Here is an 18,435-nt window from a genome sequence, read left to right as displayed (position 1 = left end):
AAAAAATAAAGATCCAGTGACTTCACTCAACTTCAGGGTCTGTTTCTCCAAAACAAAAAATGACAGATAAGTATGCAGATAGACCATTAGTGTCCTGTTATCCCTAAAATTGGACGAAAATCGAAGAAATTGGACCCACATATGATCCAGTGACAAACAGATAAGATTTTCTATCAAAAACATTAGGTCAAGACGTTTCATTGATGTTATCAATGAAACGTCTTGACTGTCTGTATAAACATTTCATTTCATTTCTAAGACATTTCAGTATAGTTACAAACGTCCTTCACAAACTCCATTTAATCCACACACACACACACACACACACACACACACACACACACACACACACACACACACACACACACACACACACACACACACACACACACACACACACACACACACACACACAGTATCTGATCCCGTTTGGATCCCTGGCTACTAGGAGTCATACCAGTGCAGACCCAGCCTGGCACCTTCCACGGGCACAGATTTAAAGCACACGTTGGGAATAGAGCCGAGGCTCATCTGCCACGTAGCTCTCAACCTATACAGTATATAATGCCGAAGAGGACCTGAAAGCAAAACGTTTTAGCCTATGCCACTCACTCTATTGTTAAACAGCCACCAGAGTGCAGTGTTTATAAAGGGCCACACTGTGGTTGTGAAACCATTCATCAAGACACATCTATTGTAATATTTCTCACACAAAACTAGAAAGCTGTGTTTATGAGAAGCCAAGTTTACTGTAGTGGATCATGAAGACCTGGAGATGACGTAACGATGAAGCCTCTCCTTTTATCAAGACGTATGTACTGTAATATTTCCCACTTACTACAAACCCTGCGCTCCGTCGCAGCCCGAGACAATGGATTCCTGTATCGCAGCCAATCAAAACATACCCTGGGAATGGACAGAGCCAATCATAACAATTTCACAGAGGAGCCACGCACAACTGCTGACAGTCCTAGTGCAAGTCGACCCAGAGTATCAATCATCATCCATGATGCGGACGCTCTGTGCTCCGGAAGGCAGAGTGTGTGTTCACCTCACAGCTGGAAATGTGTGCGAGAGACACGAGCAGGAGCACATCAGGACAGACGATGGAGGGAGACCGAAAATGGCTACGCGTAGAACAGGACACTGTACATGCATCACACCTAGGAGACGCAAAAAGTGCAAAATAAAGTCAGGAAAAGTTGAGGCGGGAGAGGAAAGACGAGAGCGGTGGCTGAATAAACAGTCCCAGCTGACTGCAGCTTAAGGTGCCAGCGGTGGCAAGGCAGCGCTGACAGCTTTCTTTTTTTTTCTTTTTTTAATGAGCCACACTTTTGCTCTCTCCAAATGCCTGAAAAACGCTGCACAGTCAGCCTTCATTAGAAGCAGTTTACAGTGCGGGGAAGGGAAAAAAACACTTTCTCCTGGAAACAACTTGACAGATTCTCAGCTACACCATGTTTCCCCCACATCTGCTCCCAAGCCGACGTCTGTTTAATGCGTGCGTCTCCAAAAGACCAACACTTATAACAACAATTAAAAAAAAAATTTAAACTTAATCATTCATCCATTAGCATACGTGCTTGTTCTGTGTCACAGTTTGCTGAAGGATTAAAATGATCCTATTCATGAAGACAGATTACTCTTCACAGTTATATGTGAATATGTTAAATTCAAGCTCAGAAAGTGTATCAGACCTTGTGTGTAGCTTCTCTGTCTGTCCAGGAGTTAAGGAGACGTCTGAGCAGGACAAACTGTCTCCTCCAGCTCCCTGTAACAAACGCCTTCGCTCGTGTAGTGGTTATCAGAGTGAAGGTTTAATGATCTGGCATAGCTATTGATGCAGCCCTTAAACAGGGCGATTAGAAGGTTTTAGGCTCGGGGAGAGCGCCGCCTCCATTATTCATAGCGTTCCTGTGCGCCGGCTCCGAGTGGGGGAAACACACTGTCAGGGCCTTTGCCAGGAAGACGAGGGAACGGAACGGCAGACGCTGGGGCCAACACACACACACACACACACACACACACACACACACACACACACACACACACACACACACACACACACACACACACACACACACACACACACACACACACACACACACACACACACACACACACACACGTTGGACCAGGGCGTCCCATAGCGTTCAACACTTATCGGCCGGCGTGCAAACGATATGACACGGGTTATGTAAATGTGTGTAGCCTCTTTGATTCCTGCTGCTCTATTTTTAAACGGCGGTGTAAACAGGAAGGCGCTGATGCAGCTGATGATCAGTGTCACACTGGTGCGACTGGTCGTGTTCCGTCAGAACGGCACCGCGCGCCTATGAAGCAGCCGGAGCTTCCCACCTCCGACGCCCGATGAGTCACGGTGCACGGGGACCGACGGCATAGTCTCACAGTGGAGGCAGACGTGTGGCGCGTGAACCAGTTTCTGTCCCTAAAATGTGATTAAGGAGCGGTCCGCAGGGAGTGAGGAGCGCGCGTGTGGGTTCATGCGAAGGGGCTTTGTCAGCAGAAACTGGCACGCATGCAGGCTCCCAGGGGAACCTTGACACACCGACGTGCTCACACTCCATCTCCCTCACACACCCACACACTTGCTGTCTGTCTCGCCCCCCCCCGCCCGCCCCTCTGCTGTGTCTATGAAGTCTGAAACTGTAAATACAATTAGCGAGCGAATATTTAGCTCAGCTCCTTCTCAATGAGCGGCGCAGGAGCTCTGCAGCGCTTTTACACTTCAAAACTTCACTCTTCATCGTGCACGGGGGAGCGCGGCCGGCGGAGCTCGCGTTCATTTCCTCATCAATGCCCAGATGTATTCATTCAGCTGGTAACGATGGATAAAAACACAGGCTAAACATTAAATTACCTCGTGCCCTGAGAACAGATAAACCCTCTTAAGTGCTTTTTAAAAAATCTGCTGTCATACAGTACACACTTCTCCCTCCCTCCCTCTCTCTCCCTCCATTCGCTCTTGCTGGCAGTAGCCTGGTGCAGGTTCCCATGGAAACCAGCCTACTCTGAGCAACGGCAGATGGAGAGGGAGCTGGAGATCTAAATTTATCTCCCAGCATCCTCTCTGACTACAGACGCACACTGGCAGCAGGAAGTGAGGTGAGAAAAATGCTTGGCCTTGCATGCATTGACAAGCTGGCATGACCCTTGACATCGAAGCCCCCGTGAGCGATGACAGGTTGTCGCCGCAGCAGACGAATGCATATGCTGCCGCCTAGACAGCTTGAGTCAACGCAGCAAAACAACATGTGACAGAACAAGAGGTTCTGGAGATTCTCTAAATATAAAGTTACTTCAAAAGTCCCTCACGCTCCACTCTTACTAATTAAAGATCCACAGGAAGAAACTGCTTGGTTGGATAAAAAAAAAGAAAAAAAGAAAAACCCCAGAGCATTAAACCCAGGACCAACACTCCCTCTCACCTACTACAGGAACATCACTGCTGTTAGTGAGAGCCGCGAGCCATGGAGGATGCCGTCTGAAAAAACACCACATACCAGAGCACTCACTCAGCTCTGTGTGGGATGCAGCTGGATTACCGCACCTCCGAGACGAGAGGGTGCAGAGAAGGATTTCACAGGGCTTTGATACGGACTAGAAGTTCACAGCCGTTGCAGCGTTCGCTTTGATTAAACACAAGCTGGCGAACCGCGGGTCAGTACCGGGCCTTCAGAACCAACCTCCAGCCTCGGTAGCGGGAGGCGATCGCGCCGTTGTAATAACAGCCCTGCCGGGAGGAGAAGCCGGCCCTTCAGCGAGGTAGGAAACTGCAAAACAAAGTGACCACAACCGGGCCTGGATTGCAGGTTGCCAGGTTTTGTGTCATTTTATTTGTGGGCAGGAGCTGTACACAAATGGAACTCAGACTTTAGACACTTTCTTTGTCAAGTTTAATTACGTAGCCACAGCATTTGGATGCTTTGACACGCGGGTCCGGCAAAGAACAAATTCCCACAAACATCCCGGGCAAAAGGGGGAACGCTCCTTTCTTATGAGATTCTTTCAACTTTCATTCAGCCTGTGAATTTGACTCCATGTCATCATTCACTCCAGTGACTTATAATAAACTTAGAAGAAAACTTAGACCCCTTCATTAACAAGCATTTCTCTGGATGCTAACAACCAAATGGTAAATTTGCATAAACAAAGAAACCAACCAATGTGTACACAGTTCTAAGTGCAACAGCTAAACTAACTCATTTCTGTAGCTGGCAATGAAGTAACAGTACAGACTGCAAGAGCAGGATGAAAAGATTAAAGACAGAGAGGAAGACATAACGAGAGAGAAAGACAGGAAGAGAGATGAGAGGGGGCAGAGAGAGAGAGAGAGAGAGTTAGTAATAAAGCAAGAAACAGACGGCTTGGAGTTTAGATTACCTGACAGAGCAGTCTGGTCTTCCCCCTCAGAGACGCTTCACAGGCACTGCGAGACAAGCAGGCAGAGCCAGAGAGTGAGAGCGGATATGACTGTTTGAGTGGGTGTGTTACCGAGAGAGAGGGAGACGGTGAGAGAGAGAAAAGACAAATTGAGAGAGAGTGAGAAGGGGGGCAAAAAAAAAGAGAGCGAGAGGCTGGGGTGAGGCAACAAAAAAAAAAAAAAAAAAAAAAAGGAGGATGGGAAGCAGGGAGGTGGACACCAAATGTACAGGAGGGGAGGAGGAGGAGGATGCATCAAGAAGAAACTAGAAGCGACTCAGATTCCCGTAAAATTAGGAAACACACCCTCATCTCCAATTTTACAGTGCCATTGAAAGCAAGCGAACGACACCAGGACGGTGACGACAGGAGCGTGTGCCGCTGTGCCTTTAACACGGCGGCACACCGACGGCAGATAGGATTGCAAACAGGTCGTACGTGGGGTTTTCCCCTGCAACAAAGGAGCCCGGGGGTGATTCCGCGCAATTATCATCTCTCTATCAGCAAAAGGTGAGGAAAAGGAAACCTAGCAACCGTCCAAACCAGGGACAAACACTGTTGCCCCACCAGCGGCTCTCGTTCCCGTAAATCCTCCGACCTGGAGCCGCGGCGCCGCATCTGCACGTGAATTCCAGAGCAGGATCCGTTCCAGCGCGAGCCAAGCGTTATGCAGGAGCCGGGTCCAAGGCCCGTCGGCCGGGCGGCACCGGGGAGCGAGGCGGAGAAACAGAAAGAGAAAGGGAGAATTGAGGATGAACGGAGGTCCTGCTGTTCCATAGAGCTCTGCCTCATCGGCAGAGCGCAGGAAGCGTGAGTCACACGCTCTAAAATAAACACGCTCGCACGGCGACGAGCCGGCGCACAGAGCGAGGGAGCGAGGGAGCGGGCGGGCGAGCGAGCGAACAGGGGGAACGTGGAACCCGACGGGGCAGCGGCCGGCGGATGACGAGATGAAGCCCCTCTTATGGCTCCGCTCTGATCCAACACGCAGCTGCTCATTTGCCGACTGTTACAGACCGGGCCTCTCGCGTCCCCCCTCGGGGGCTCCAGTCAATAGGAGTGTTGTCCGGGACCTGGTGATTGCCCCTGAGCCCGTGCGGCTGCTGGCTGGCTGGTTGACGGCGGGCCCGGCCGAAGCTCCGTATTGTGTGTGTGTGTGAATGTCCTCATTGTCGCCCCCACAGCGCACACCTTCCACACTGTACTTTCGTGTGAGGGACCTTAACCCATCCGTCATCCCTTTGTGCTCTGTTCCTCAGACTGAGGGTTTCTGATGGGGCGGCGGCGGCGGCGGCGGCGGCGGTGGGGAGCCGAGGCCCGGGAACAAAAACTGCCACTGTCGCGATGATTGACATGAAAGCTGCTCCGAGCAGACAGAACGATTAGAGAGGCCGGGGACCAGGCTGCAGGCGCGGCGCGGTTAGAAGCTGGACACAGCTAGGAGGCGTTAGCATCAGCGCAGAGCAGAGCCATTTTAGAGATAAGTCAGAACGGGAACATGAAGCTTTCATGAAGCTGTGACAGAACGGCTACACTGGGCTTCCGGGGCCACGTTAGGCAAAGCCGTCCTCCTTTACCGTCAACGCAAGCGAGGCTTTGACTGTGGCAGAGTCACGTTCAGTGTATGACGCACAGCCGCCTATACATTATGATCCACATCCATGGGTGAATATGGGAGCGTTCAGAAAACTACTCCAGTAAACTGGCGCCCTCTGTTCATCCCACTGGGGCGTCATTACTGGAACGAGCTCCCTTTAAACTGGGAGCCTAGTGGGAGTTTTCTGGGGGGTTTGCGTGTCTCCCCCGTTAAGCTAATCAATTCAGTCGCTAGCGTAAGATTTCTAATAATAACACTTTAGCCCGTTTGTCCTCAGTCCCACTCACTCAGAGCAGCTTCCACGTGGCTGCAGGTGCAACAGCTGTTCCACCTCTGCCCACCTGAAGCCCGTGAAGTGTGTGTTGCCTCCGATTCTCAGCTTCAATAAGCAGAAGAGAAGATGGAAGTGGTGAAAGCCGAGAGACAACGACAACGCAAGTTTTCATCAGGACGATTCTATTCATTGGACGGATGGAGGGAAACGCAATTTCACTGGTACTCAAAATGCTTGAGAGCCAACAGCCACATACTTTAGCATTAAAGATTTTAATTGTGTGAATATGCACATTCACACAAAAAGAAGATGTGAAACTGTATTGGTGACTTACAAGCAGTCAACGGGCTAATGGAGTTGAACGCCCTACTTTAGTTCATGTCAATCAATAAGCATCCTCAGCAGATGGGACACCCGATCCTGCAAAATCCTGAAAGACTGGCTCTACTCGTTTTCACTTATCCTCCTTCTTCACGGTGCAGGGTTTCCGTTTTAGCAGTTTCTCTCCCGTCTCTGAGACACACACACACACACACACACACAAATGAACAACCGCTTCACTGCAGCCAACTCTCCCCCCCATTTGCTGTACTTCTCATTTTCAGTCTGGTAGTATTTTCCTTTTCCATGGTGCAGAACCTTTAATAATCACCACGCTCACTGCATGCGGCAAAGTAAACTTCATGTATATTATGAGAAGGGCTACCAGGAAATCACGTCTCCAGGGCTGCTGTGGGTAGTGATTATGGAAAGTAGACTGGCCTCGAGTGGAGTTCTTGATTGGAAAGTGATATCCTATATAGCACTAATATATCATTAGCCATTTGCAATGCTAGGATAAACCCAGTTATTATAGTTGTTCAGTATTAGCGTTTTCTGAGTCTTAAGTACTAGGTCGGATTTACTGCCTCAAAGGCTAAATGGTCGCCTGACGTGAAGTCAGAGGCAGCAGAGAACAACAGAAAGGCTCCTACGGAGGGAGTTACTGTAACGCAAGTGGCCCAGGTATCAGCTGACGGCAAACATCAAAAAGGCGAGAGCGGCGCGCGAACGAGCTGAAGGAGCGAGGAGGATGGAGGGCGGGCGAGCGAGCGAGCGAGAGCGAGGCAGGATAAATATAGAAAGAGGAACCGACGTTTTCAGAAGCTGTCCTCCCTGCACCCACGGGTTCCACTGATGCGTGGACGTCAACTCCGCGTTCTCCCACACAGCTCGCTGCAGCCGAGTGTGACCGGCGGCTGCAGCGAGCTGGCGCCGACGGAGCTGCGACCAGACGCACATCTGCACCGGAGACGATTAACGGGGAGAATGCACCGAAAGCTGAAGCTCGTCCAGTCGGCTTCGGGCCTTTGAGGAAAACGTCGGTAGGTTGATGCAGAAACGTTGGCTGGCGCCGGTGCGCGCATTCGCGGGGTCTCTTTTTTTTGCAGACGTGTTTCTATGAAGTGACCCCTGTGGATCGGTCCCCAGCGACGGGAAAGCCCGAGTCACTTCCTCTTTCTGCAGCTGCCGCGCCGCTCGGCTGCAGCAGGTCCGACCGGCTCCGCTCGTGACCCGGCGCCGTGCCTCAGGAACCGGCGCCTGTTCATCTGAGCCGCCAGCACTAACGCGGGCGCTGGGACCAGTTAGTGTCCCACTGGGAATGCGCAGGAGACGCGGAGGAGGAGGGAGCTCCAGTCTTGGGTCATTTCGTGTCCTCTGCTCAGCGGTGCACCCTGGGGTGGCACCCTGCCGAGACAAGCCTCAACGCCCGTCACCCGTAGGTCTGATCTCTTGACGCCACAGCTCCAGGGCCACAGGCGGCAGCTCATCAGTCGTACGACAAGCCAGCGCAGCTGAAGGGTGTAAAACGCTGAGTCGGCAGAACACACGTACACGTACTGTACTCACTGCATTAAGAGCAACATACTACATGGAGGTTCAAGCAGGCTCTGCAGCTGTTATTTCAGTTCTACGTTGCTCTGCCTCAACCTTATCAATCAATTAATCTGAGTATCTCTTCAAACTACAGGCCTCATACAACTGCTGACAGACAGTTCTGTGAGAATCATCCAAAGTTTGACTCGTCTCTGATTATGGCACTACAATCAGAATTCGTGCTCCACTGCTTTGGGACGGAGGCAGAAATCTCAGAAAGCCTGGAGAAACAAAAAGGGAAACTTTTCTAAAACGCCCACAAATCAGATTGCCGTCGAGGACCCAGCCACAAAACCTCCTCCTGGAATTACTCATCGAACAGATTAATGACACTCGAGGTGTTCAGTGATCAAAGTGGCTGCGCTGTGGTAACATTATCGTCGCTGTAGCAGTTGTTAACAACAGGGAGCTATGGAAACACATCCTTATTGTCCTGTAAACACGAGGCTGAGCAGGATAAAGATGTCAAGCTTAATGTCAGGTACAGGCACAGATACAGTGAGCTGGTGTCCAATTTCTTTTCCCAAAGCGCTTAGTTACAGCTCATAACAAGACAAACAGTTCAATGAGGAGCCTCTGAGTGTTGTTAAATCATAGCGTGACTACACGGTGTCCACATTTCCCCCTCTCCTGACCACCCAAGGTTCAGATTGTCCTGCGAAGTAACCGAGAGCCCCGGGACACGTGACCCGCGTCGGGGGAGCGAGCGGCGCATTCCTCCAGCTGTCGCCGCCTCATGTCCGGTGGGGAGCGAAACCCGAGCGGCCGCGTCTCGTCCCCCGTCCCCCTCTCCGTCGTCAGAGCAGCGTCCTCTCGCCCGGCGAAACCCATCATTTCAATGCGAGGCAGGCAGAGAGACACAGAGCACCGTAAAATAGAGCCGCCGTGGCTTTCGGGGAAGCGCGATGCAAAGACGCGGAGGAACGCGAGGGAGACGCCGCACTGGTCCAGGACGAGCGCTGGGACACATTGATTTCCTGTTGCTTCCTCCCTGGTTACACGCGGATGATTTGTCATCCAATACAGGCTGAAGCACTGCTTTTGAACGAGCCCTCGGCTGAGCTCCGCTGCCTGCGCCGCTCAGATACACACACACACACACACACACACACACACACACACACACACACACTGGGCCGTCATCGTGTTACCTCAGCCAACGTTTCCCCAGTGGGAATATTTACTGTAACAGCCTGCGACATACGGCTGCAGTCGCGGGGTAACCTCAGGTACATGGACCCGACCAGCATCAGGCAGGATTTATGTGGAAGGGTTTAAAAATATACATCAGCTTTGTGTGAACTTGACTAAATGTTCAATGTTCAGCCCCCCTGAGGATGAGCATTATCCTCATCTGCTAAATCCGTTTAAAAAGGCCTTTTTCTCCCTATTAGGACAAAAGCACCTTCTAATGAATTGCAGGTTTTCATTGGATTTCATGGTCACGGTTTGATTTCACCGTCTCATTGGTACTTGTTCGTCCTGTTCACCCTGATTCAACTGATTTACTTCCTGACGCGCGTCTCATTTGTGGATCTTGTCCAGAAATGCTTTTATTCTTCAGCCAGTGGCCAAACTACAGCTAACTGATGTAAGTCACCTGTAGGTTCAAGACAGCGGTCGTGAATAATGAAACAGGTAAAACTATTATAAAGCATTGTGACCAAGCCACAACCTAATCCACAGGTCACTGATTCATTTCCTAGAGAGCTGTACGGTGAGGGAAACTCTGATGCTGAGTGCTTATGTGAGTTTTTGTGGTCCGCAGCCACTGACTCTGTCTACTTAAAAAGTAAAAAATAAAATTGAATAAAAGTAAATAGCTTGATTGATGGTTGACTGAACGTTTTCTTCCAATAAAAGATAAAGTAGATCAGCAAAACTACAAGAGGCAGATTTTTCTGTTTCTAGACCATTAGAGGAGCAGATGAGATGGTATGTTCTGTAGCGAGCTGCTAAACTGAGAGCAGAAATCTGATTTCAAGAGCTGGAAAATCTAATGTAGGAAAACCTGAGCCAGTCTGACTTCACACATTAAAAACTGTGCATACGCTCAAAAGTTCAACGGCGTCTGGGATTAATGGGGGAGGGCTGATTTACTACAGATTTCACTGGCTGACGCGCACCAACATGCACCGAAAACATTACTATGAGCAAAATCACATCGGACGGGTTTTGGCAGAGTCTCGCCAGCTCCCGGCTTCGCTCTGCTCCAAAAGCAGCCGTTTAGACGGAACACACGTCACTGTGCTCAGGGCGTACAAAGGTGACTGACTCAATAGATTAGGCAATGCACATAACGAAACAAAGTTTTATCATTTCAATGTGTACAATAAAGTTCTGGGATGAAACAGCGGCTGAGAGTCTAAAACTATAGACCCGAACGCTATGGAAGCACGTTAACCTGCCTAAAGCTGCTGATGATAACGATCTAAGCCCACGGTTCACGGGGACGACACTGGATCTGTTATGAGCTGAAGTTTTAAATAAACCAGAATCTGAACAATTAAAGTCGTTAAGATCCGTCCTCCAGGGGACGATGAGCATCTGTCGTAAGTCAGCCCCGCCTGGCTTTAAATAGATAACGTTTTAGGAAATCCTTTATACGGGCTTGTTTGATGAAACACACATTAATGTTGCAAAAGGCTCGGCAGACGAGCGGAGGAATATAATTTAACACTCTGTTCACCGTGAAGAACTGCACAGAGGGGATAATCTGATAACGCTGTGGTTACACACACACACACACACACACACACACACAAAGAAAAGCAATAAACAGTGCATTACACTGATCGATGGGACGAAACTTTCTCTGCAAAGCTCGACGCGGCTTCAGAGCAAACGCGTGCCCCCCCGATCCAACCTGCTCGGTGACAAACAACCACTGGAGAATGTGAAAGAGAAACGCACAACCATGATCAATGAGCAACAGACAGGCACAGACAAAAGCACACACCTCACACAGGCTGAGTGACAGAGGTCACGCTGCCTAGAGGTCAGAGGAAGGTCCAGGGTGATGCTAAAGGCGCCACAAGCTGCTCTTTTGGTGGCTCTGAGCGATTCGCTCACCGCGGACCTTAAACCCACACCTCTCTCTAAAAAGAAACTGCAACAAAGAGTAGCTGGAGAGATCTGGGAGGAAGCAAAGCGATTCTGTGGAAAGGAATGGCGTCAAATCGGCCCGAGGCTTTGTCTTAGTCTAATAAACAGCTTCTTGATCTGCGTGTGGCGTTTGTGACTGTTCTCTCCTGTGGCCTTGTTTCTTCCTCCGTCTCATCAGCCGCTCGCGCGAACAGCTGGCTCCCGACTCCGCGTTCCACCGCCACCTCGCCTTCATCGCTCCTCATCCTCATCGCTGCCGCTGAGGACGACTCCAGCGCCGTCGGGCAGATTACAGCTGCACCAGTGTTTAGGGGGGGGGGGGGACTACCTGGGTGCCGCTGACTGTTTGACATTGTCGGGTACAGCGGGGTTACGTAAGAGGAGCCAGTGTGACATCTCTGCCTGAGGAGCAGCGTCCTGCAGCGCTCACTTCTCCACCAAATACGCTCCCCTAAACATTTTCCTTCATTCAGTCTTCCTCCCCAGGTTCAGCCACGAGCCGTCCCATCTCATCCATCAATGCTCCCTAGGACTTTAACATCCAACGGGGGAAGATAAACAAATCTTACCCTACGAAGAGCAGAACACACGTCTTAAAAATCTGTTTATTTTCTAAATTATGGTGGACGAGTCCATGTCAGCGGCTTTGTGGCTTAGGCACCAGGGGTGTGTGTGTGTGTGTGTGTGTGTGTGCGACCCCATGTGACCTCTGTGACAAGGTCGTTTCTTTACTCTGCGAGGCTGAAGAGACATTTGCAGACTTTGTATTCATTACGGCGAGCGACGCTGTTGAAGCGAGGCTGCTGACGGACTCTCGCCTCCAAACAAAGCAGCACATCACTGGAGCGTATGCAGGAAATAAAAGTTGTAGTAGACAATCCGACGGAGCACTTGAACCCATCTCGGCACACGTGGACTACTGGAACTTGACTCACTGGCTCACTACAGTGTTTTGCTTCCACTCTCGCGTTTCCTGCCACCGTTCTCGTCCAATTTACAATCCAATAGGGAAATTCCCACATTAGCCGAATTTAATTAGCCATGTGCCAAGCGTTGCTCGCAATCATTTCCGCGCAGTATTTAGCAAGAAAAATCGATGAGCTCTGCAAAGTTCACGTTGGTTTAACAAACTCCACCACGGAGGTTTTCCTCCAACCTCTCGCAGAATAATCGTGGGCTGCACCTCTTTGGCTTTGGCAGCGCAGCGCGGAGGAACAAGCTGGAGTCCGACAGGCCCTCAGCCTTTTCTGCAGCACAGTGGCCGCCTGTGTTCAGTCTAGACCACGCTAGGAAAGCCGTCTGAAGGAATGCCTCGCAAATATTGACCTTCAATTAGGCGAAACATACGCCCTCTCTCGCTCAGCGCCTGCGATGTGGAGGCATCAGCAAAAAAACACTGTGCGCACAAACAAGCCGGGAACGTACGCAAACACGCCGAGACACAACCTACAGTGAGCAAATGTGCCGTCAACACACACACGGCGCGAAATGAAATTAAAGGGGAGATAAGTGAGGAAGCGGAGGCCTTTAAAGTCGAGCTCTGACCTCATACAGGATGTCGGCGCAGCAGCAGCAGCAGCGGCGCAAAACCACAACAGAGGCGAGCAGCTCCGACCCCGACAGAAGTGACACGGAGCGGGATCCGGCGCGTTCGTCACCGGGGGCGAGAGAGGACGACCTTCCGAGCGATGCCAGTCAACCACTCCTGCATAATTAACAGCATCTAAAATGAGATGTTCTTGGTGCGACCTTACTTGAGGATGTCAGGTGCCCACGAGGACTCTGCAGCACATAACCAAGCGCCCATCTACACCTGCACGACAGCAGCGGCTGTTTATGTGGGTTTAACACTTATTTAGTGGCTCGTGCTGCAGACGGGGCCCTGAGGGACGCCAGGTGAGACGGCGCTTTCCCCCCCGAGGAAGAACCGCCGCGACACATCTGGATTAGACCCGAGGCTGTTCCTCGGATTCCACAGGGCTTTCAAAGAACCGCTAAGGGGGGGGGGGGGGGGGGGGGGGGGGGGGGTCTTCCTGGGGTGAGTTCAACCGCCTCACCGAGAAATAACACGGCCGGGGAGGATGGCGCTGGAGCGGCGCCCGCCGCCGCCATTTGCTCGGCAGATTCGCGGCCGAGGCTGGAAGGATTTTCCACCAAAGCCCTCTTACTCTCCCGTGGAGCAGAAATCCCCTCCAATCCTCACTTGCTGTTACTTGAGGGACGCCTTACACGCAGAGACAAAGGACTCCAGAACAGGGGGGGGCAAAATAAAACTGACTGGAAAAATGGAAAATAGAGAAGAAAGCCGGCGTAAGAACGTAACAGAGTTGGATCATTTCACTTTGCGTCTTCTTTAAGCAACACACGTGAACCCACACACGCGTGAGAAGAGATTAGCAACGCGTTATCTATGCAGGTGGACGTTAACGCAGCGAGCAGCGGGTGAAGGGTGTGGCCGGGGGGCATCTTGGCTCAGACGACAGAAAGAGATTTGGAAGAGGTATCTAGTTGTGAAATATAACCCCCCCCCGACTGCCTCAACGATCAATACACACACCAGATGCATCCACGGCAACGGGAGCGATCCGGCCTCCATTCATTCAAACCTCCACATCCAGCCACTGATATGAACCCAGTCTGCGTTTTTAGCTCAAATCACACACACACAAACTCACCAGTGCCACTGAGGCCAAAGCCGTTGCAGACATACCTGTGGTGAGCAGCAGAAGCTTACAATCACACACACACACACGACAATCACGATTACACAACAGTGTGGAAAGTGAACAAATGCACAAAAAAAACAAACAAAAAAAACCCGCCCTGAATGTTGATACAAGGACAGAACGGAGGGATTATACCATAAACAAAGGAGAACGGCAGCAAATGCTGTGGACTGGTGAAAAGCTGGAGTTGTCGTGATGTAATAATAAACTTGTGGCCCGTTTTGGAGGGAGGACTGCCACAACAAACACTAAAATCCCTCGGCATTCCACTTGGCCGCCAACTGTGCCCCGGTAGGTAATGATTAACTCTCACGGAGCGAGTGAGCGAGCCCTGTGCCGTGCATCCTCCGCCTGCAGAACCCGCCTGCCTGTGCACAAGCATCAGCGTCCGCATACATTATTACATAAGCTGGGCCGGCGGACGCGGGCCGGGCCGGGGCTGAGGCTAAGGCAGCACACGCACAGTACAGAAACCCGATCTCCGGTTGACATCGCTGGGCCCCCCGCGGCTCGCTCGCTGACTGACCCGACTGCTGCGTCCGTTCACAATAGAAGTGAAATCAGGCAATAAAGTTATTAGGCTAGTGGGGCATTTGTGACGTTGCCAGACTGGCACTTGTAGCCTCCATTTTGTGTAGTGTGTGTGCATTTGTGAGTGGTTGTGTATCCAAGGGCTTGTTCCTGGTTCACTCTGGTCTCCCAGCACTACAGAGCCTCTATTATTCTCTGGTGCTTCAGAAAACAGGATTAATGACCAGCAGCAGGGACGTGAAAAGGTTGTGTCCACCAGCCACCGGCTCTTCACCGCCCGGGTGTGTATGTTTGGACACATTTGTTTATCATCTGATGCCATCATCGTTACACAAAGAAAACTAACTTTGAACATCCTCACAGGTGCCATTTGATCATTTGTATTACTGTATCTCCTGACTCCCACAATTATGCATTCAGATGAATAAATACAGAGCAGGCATCTACGAGTTCTGACCAAACTGACTCCAACTTCTGAGTGCCTGCAGCTCCCTCACCTTTTGCTCAGGTGTTTGCAGGCCTGACCAGGAGCTCCACACGCCCTTCTCTCGCCGCCGACGGCACGTCAGACACCTACATCAACATGTTGCCACCTGCGAGGCTGACTGTGTGTGAGGAGATGCATACTGTACGTGGAGTGTGTGTGTGTGTGTGATACAGGGCATAAGGTCGTGGAGTGTTTCTGTGTTAATTGGCAGGAAACAGGCTTTTCCCATCTGGAGCTGGTAGCAGAGACAGACACAGACCCGCCTGGATAATCAGCGCCAGTGTTAGTTAGAGGCGTTTCACTTTCGCTGTACTTGAACAAAGCAAGTTGTGCAAGGCCACAGCTATGACACGGACACCTGAGCTCTCTGTAACGAAGTGGCTTTGACAAACTTTCAACTAGAATGAAAACTCGTTCCACAGCTACATAGATAATGGCACATTCACGATTCTCCACCTTTGAATATATCAGCCAGGCTCTGATGGTATAAAACATCAAAGTGACTCCAACTTGTAGCTTTTATCTCGATCCATGTTGGACCCATGGACGGAGGTAATCCCCAAAGCTCAGATTTGTTTCCACGATCAAAAGCTTCATGATGTCAATCTTGGAAATTTGCAAGAAAATGGAAACGCGCTGCGCTCAGGTGCCTGCTGAGCGAACGCCTTTCTGCAGCCAGCACCACAAGTGGTCCTGATCCAGGCCCGAGCGGAGCGCCGTAGGCCGCCGCTTTGTGCCCATTCAATTGGCCCCTCTCCACTACACTTCACCACATTTCTCAGCTCTCTGCTGCTCCACGGACCCGCGACTGGGTGACGACTACGGCACGGCTGCCTTTTAACCGCCACATTCCAAAAGGGGGAGTTGCGCAAGCTCCATTGATACGGATCTAAATCGATGTCTCAGCAACACCTGGCTGTGGAGCAGACAGCTGTGCAACCGCTGAGCTCTACACCTACAGCAGCAGTTTTGAAGTGCCACACTTACCTCACTTCCTGCCAAACAAGCATTTGCGTTGCGAACCTGTGCTATGACGTCCCTGGAGGAAAAGTGTTTCATTTATGCAAAATGCTTTATTTACCTGATGCAGCATTTCCCTTATGTAGATAGATAGATAGATAGATAGATAGATAGATAGATAGATAGATAGATAGATAGATAGATAGATAGATAGATAGATAGACAAACAGACAGATGACTTCCATTAACTGTAGGGGGACTCTCTAAATAACACAAAGCTGTGTAGGTGCCGCTGAATCCTGTTTGGACCAACTTAACTCACCTACCACATCACAGCGGATCAAGTCAGCACAAAAGCATGATGTCATCCTCTAAAATCTTGGCAAGTTTAAATACAGCCGGTCAAAACCAACTCCGCGGGCCTGGCCGCGCGTCAAAACGCGTCTCGCTCCTCACTGTTGCGCTCCCGCGCCCCTTCCGTTAAGGACAAACGCTCCGGACGGAGCGACGGCTGCCGGAGCTGCGCCCCGACGCGTCGCGCGGCTCGGCTCGGCTCGGGCGGCCGCGCGGACCCTCGTCCGTCGCACGCGCATCATCTTTTCATCACATCCGATCGTCGCCAGCGCCGAGGCGCCTTCAACTTCGCGACGCTCTCCCGCCGGGGGGAAACGCGACGGGACGCCGGCCCCGAACTTCACGCCGCGCCGCCGCTCCCAGTGCCGCGCGCCGCAACGCACCCGAAACCAAGTCAACACGAGGCAGCGATATTATGACGGTATTTACCAGCTTGCCGGGGTTCGGGCGCTGCAGACGTTGATCCCGTCGCGAAAGGGCCACCAGTGCGCATTTCCTGGATTGTGATGCTTCGGATCCGGCCGCTCTCCGCGCCCGGGTTCCTGCGGAGGGAGAGCCGAGTGGGCTCGTGGTGCTTCCCGCTGCTGTGTCAGACCGGACAACGATGCCACATTCAGCTGATCGTCACAACAAAACAACATCTCGCCCTACGCAAGACACACTCGGCGGCTCCGCACCTCCCCGCGCGGCGGTCCTTCGGCGGGCGCCGCCCCCTCGCAGCCTCCGCCAGTGGGCTGGCGTCCTCATGACTTTCCAGGAGGTGCTGGACGCCGCGATTGGCTGCGAGCGGCGGCTCCCGTTTAATGCTGTTAATTCTAATTAGCCAGGCAACTCGTGCGGTCGCCTGAGCGAGGGTGCGAGGTTTTGCGGGCAGACGTGTGTAATCCTGCTGCACCTGGTCTGAGCAGCGGCACGTGGGGTTTCACCGGCACATACCTTTACTACACACCTCGGCTGTTTACGGCAACAGTGAATAAAGTGATGCTGACGGAGCAGCACGCGGTGGAGGTCGGGAGCTGAGGCCTCGGATCAATTAACTTCTCCCAAAGGCAGCGCTTTGCAGATCAGTGCCCTCAGAGCGGAATCCTGCTGAAACGATGAGTCCCTCTGCATAGAGGGGGTGTGATGCGGGTGTCACGTACAGTAAAGGTCACAGAGGTGCAGCAGACCTGGCTTTACTGTAGCGGTGGCTCTTTGCTGCTCTGGAGATCAAACGGTGCTTCAAAGGCCATCACAGCTCAGGTGAAATGTTTGATCCCATCCCGTCACAACGCACAGAAAGCTCAGACAGGTATAAAGCTGCTCTAAGGACAGCAACACAATCAGCAAAGCCCGGTGTCCGGTGGAAGAGAAAGGGATGTCGATTAAATCACATTCAGTTAGTCTCGCCCTGTGCTGTCTGTGCATCTGCGCTTTCCTTTGTTTCCTGACAACAGTGCGAAGAGTGGAGAGAGAGGAGGAAGAGGGAGGAAGGAGACAGAGCAGGAGAAAGTGAGAGACGGAGCAGGAGATGCTGTGAGTCAGTGTGAAGCCTGGCTGTGGTGCGAGCGCTCCGTCGTCCTGCTACAATATGACTCTGACGGGCTTATGTAACCAGACTGGCCTGGCATTTGGCTCACAGCAGACGCCGGCTGCACTGAGTGTTATGTAACTGCATTAGCTGCTCCTCTGAGCTGAGGTAGAGCATGCGCACAGAGGAGCCCCACACACACACACACACACTGAGACTTTTAGGCTTCCAGCTTACAGTAGGAAAGAGTGCACTGCACTGCGACCACAGCAAGAACAAAAAGTGATTTAGTGTAAAAAAAAAAAATTAAGTGGAACGATTTTATACAGTGGAAACAATCAGACCCATTAGTCGCCACATTTAACTTAATGAGGAGAAACTACACAGTGAGTCTTCACTTCCCATCATGCAGCAACAAGTGTCCCATCCTGAAAAGCTCAACTGGAGCTTAATGTTGGATAAATGATTCCAGTGCACATGCAGTACGCCAGCAGGGCCCAAACTCAATTAGCTCCCCTGCATGCAGCACAT

At 51.4% G+C, this 18,435-nt stretch overlaps 1 protein-coding gene across 4 annotated transcripts in view; it reads right to left on the bottom strand.

The window, feature by feature from the left end:
* LOC114842500 (HIVEP zinc finger 3) overlaps positions 1–18,435 on the bottom strand; it is a 29,157-nt gene extending 10,722 nt beyond the window's left edge. Inside the window, exons 1-2 of one of the 4 annotated variants that reach the window (XM_029128064.3) lie at positions 16,824–18,433; positions 4,405–4,450 (exon numbers count right to left, since the gene is read on the bottom strand). The gene's annotated coding sequence lies outside the window, so the exon portion shown is untranslated. Of the gene's footprint in view, positions 1–4,404; positions 5,717–16,823 lie in introns of those variants that run through there. The other 3 variants (XM_055503413.1, XM_029128063.3, XM_029128062.3) reach the window with 3 other exon arrangements.

The sequence above is a fragment of the Betta splendens genome, chromosome 16, assembly GCF_900634795.4.
Source record: "Betta splendens chromosome 16, fBetSpl5.4, whole genome shotgun sequence".
NCBI lineage: Eukaryota > Metazoa > Chordata > Actinopteri > Anabantiformes > Osphronemidae > Betta > Betta splendens.
The sequence above is the reverse complement of the archived record's forward strand: the minus strand, read 5'-3'. Positions and strand labels throughout refer to the sequence as shown.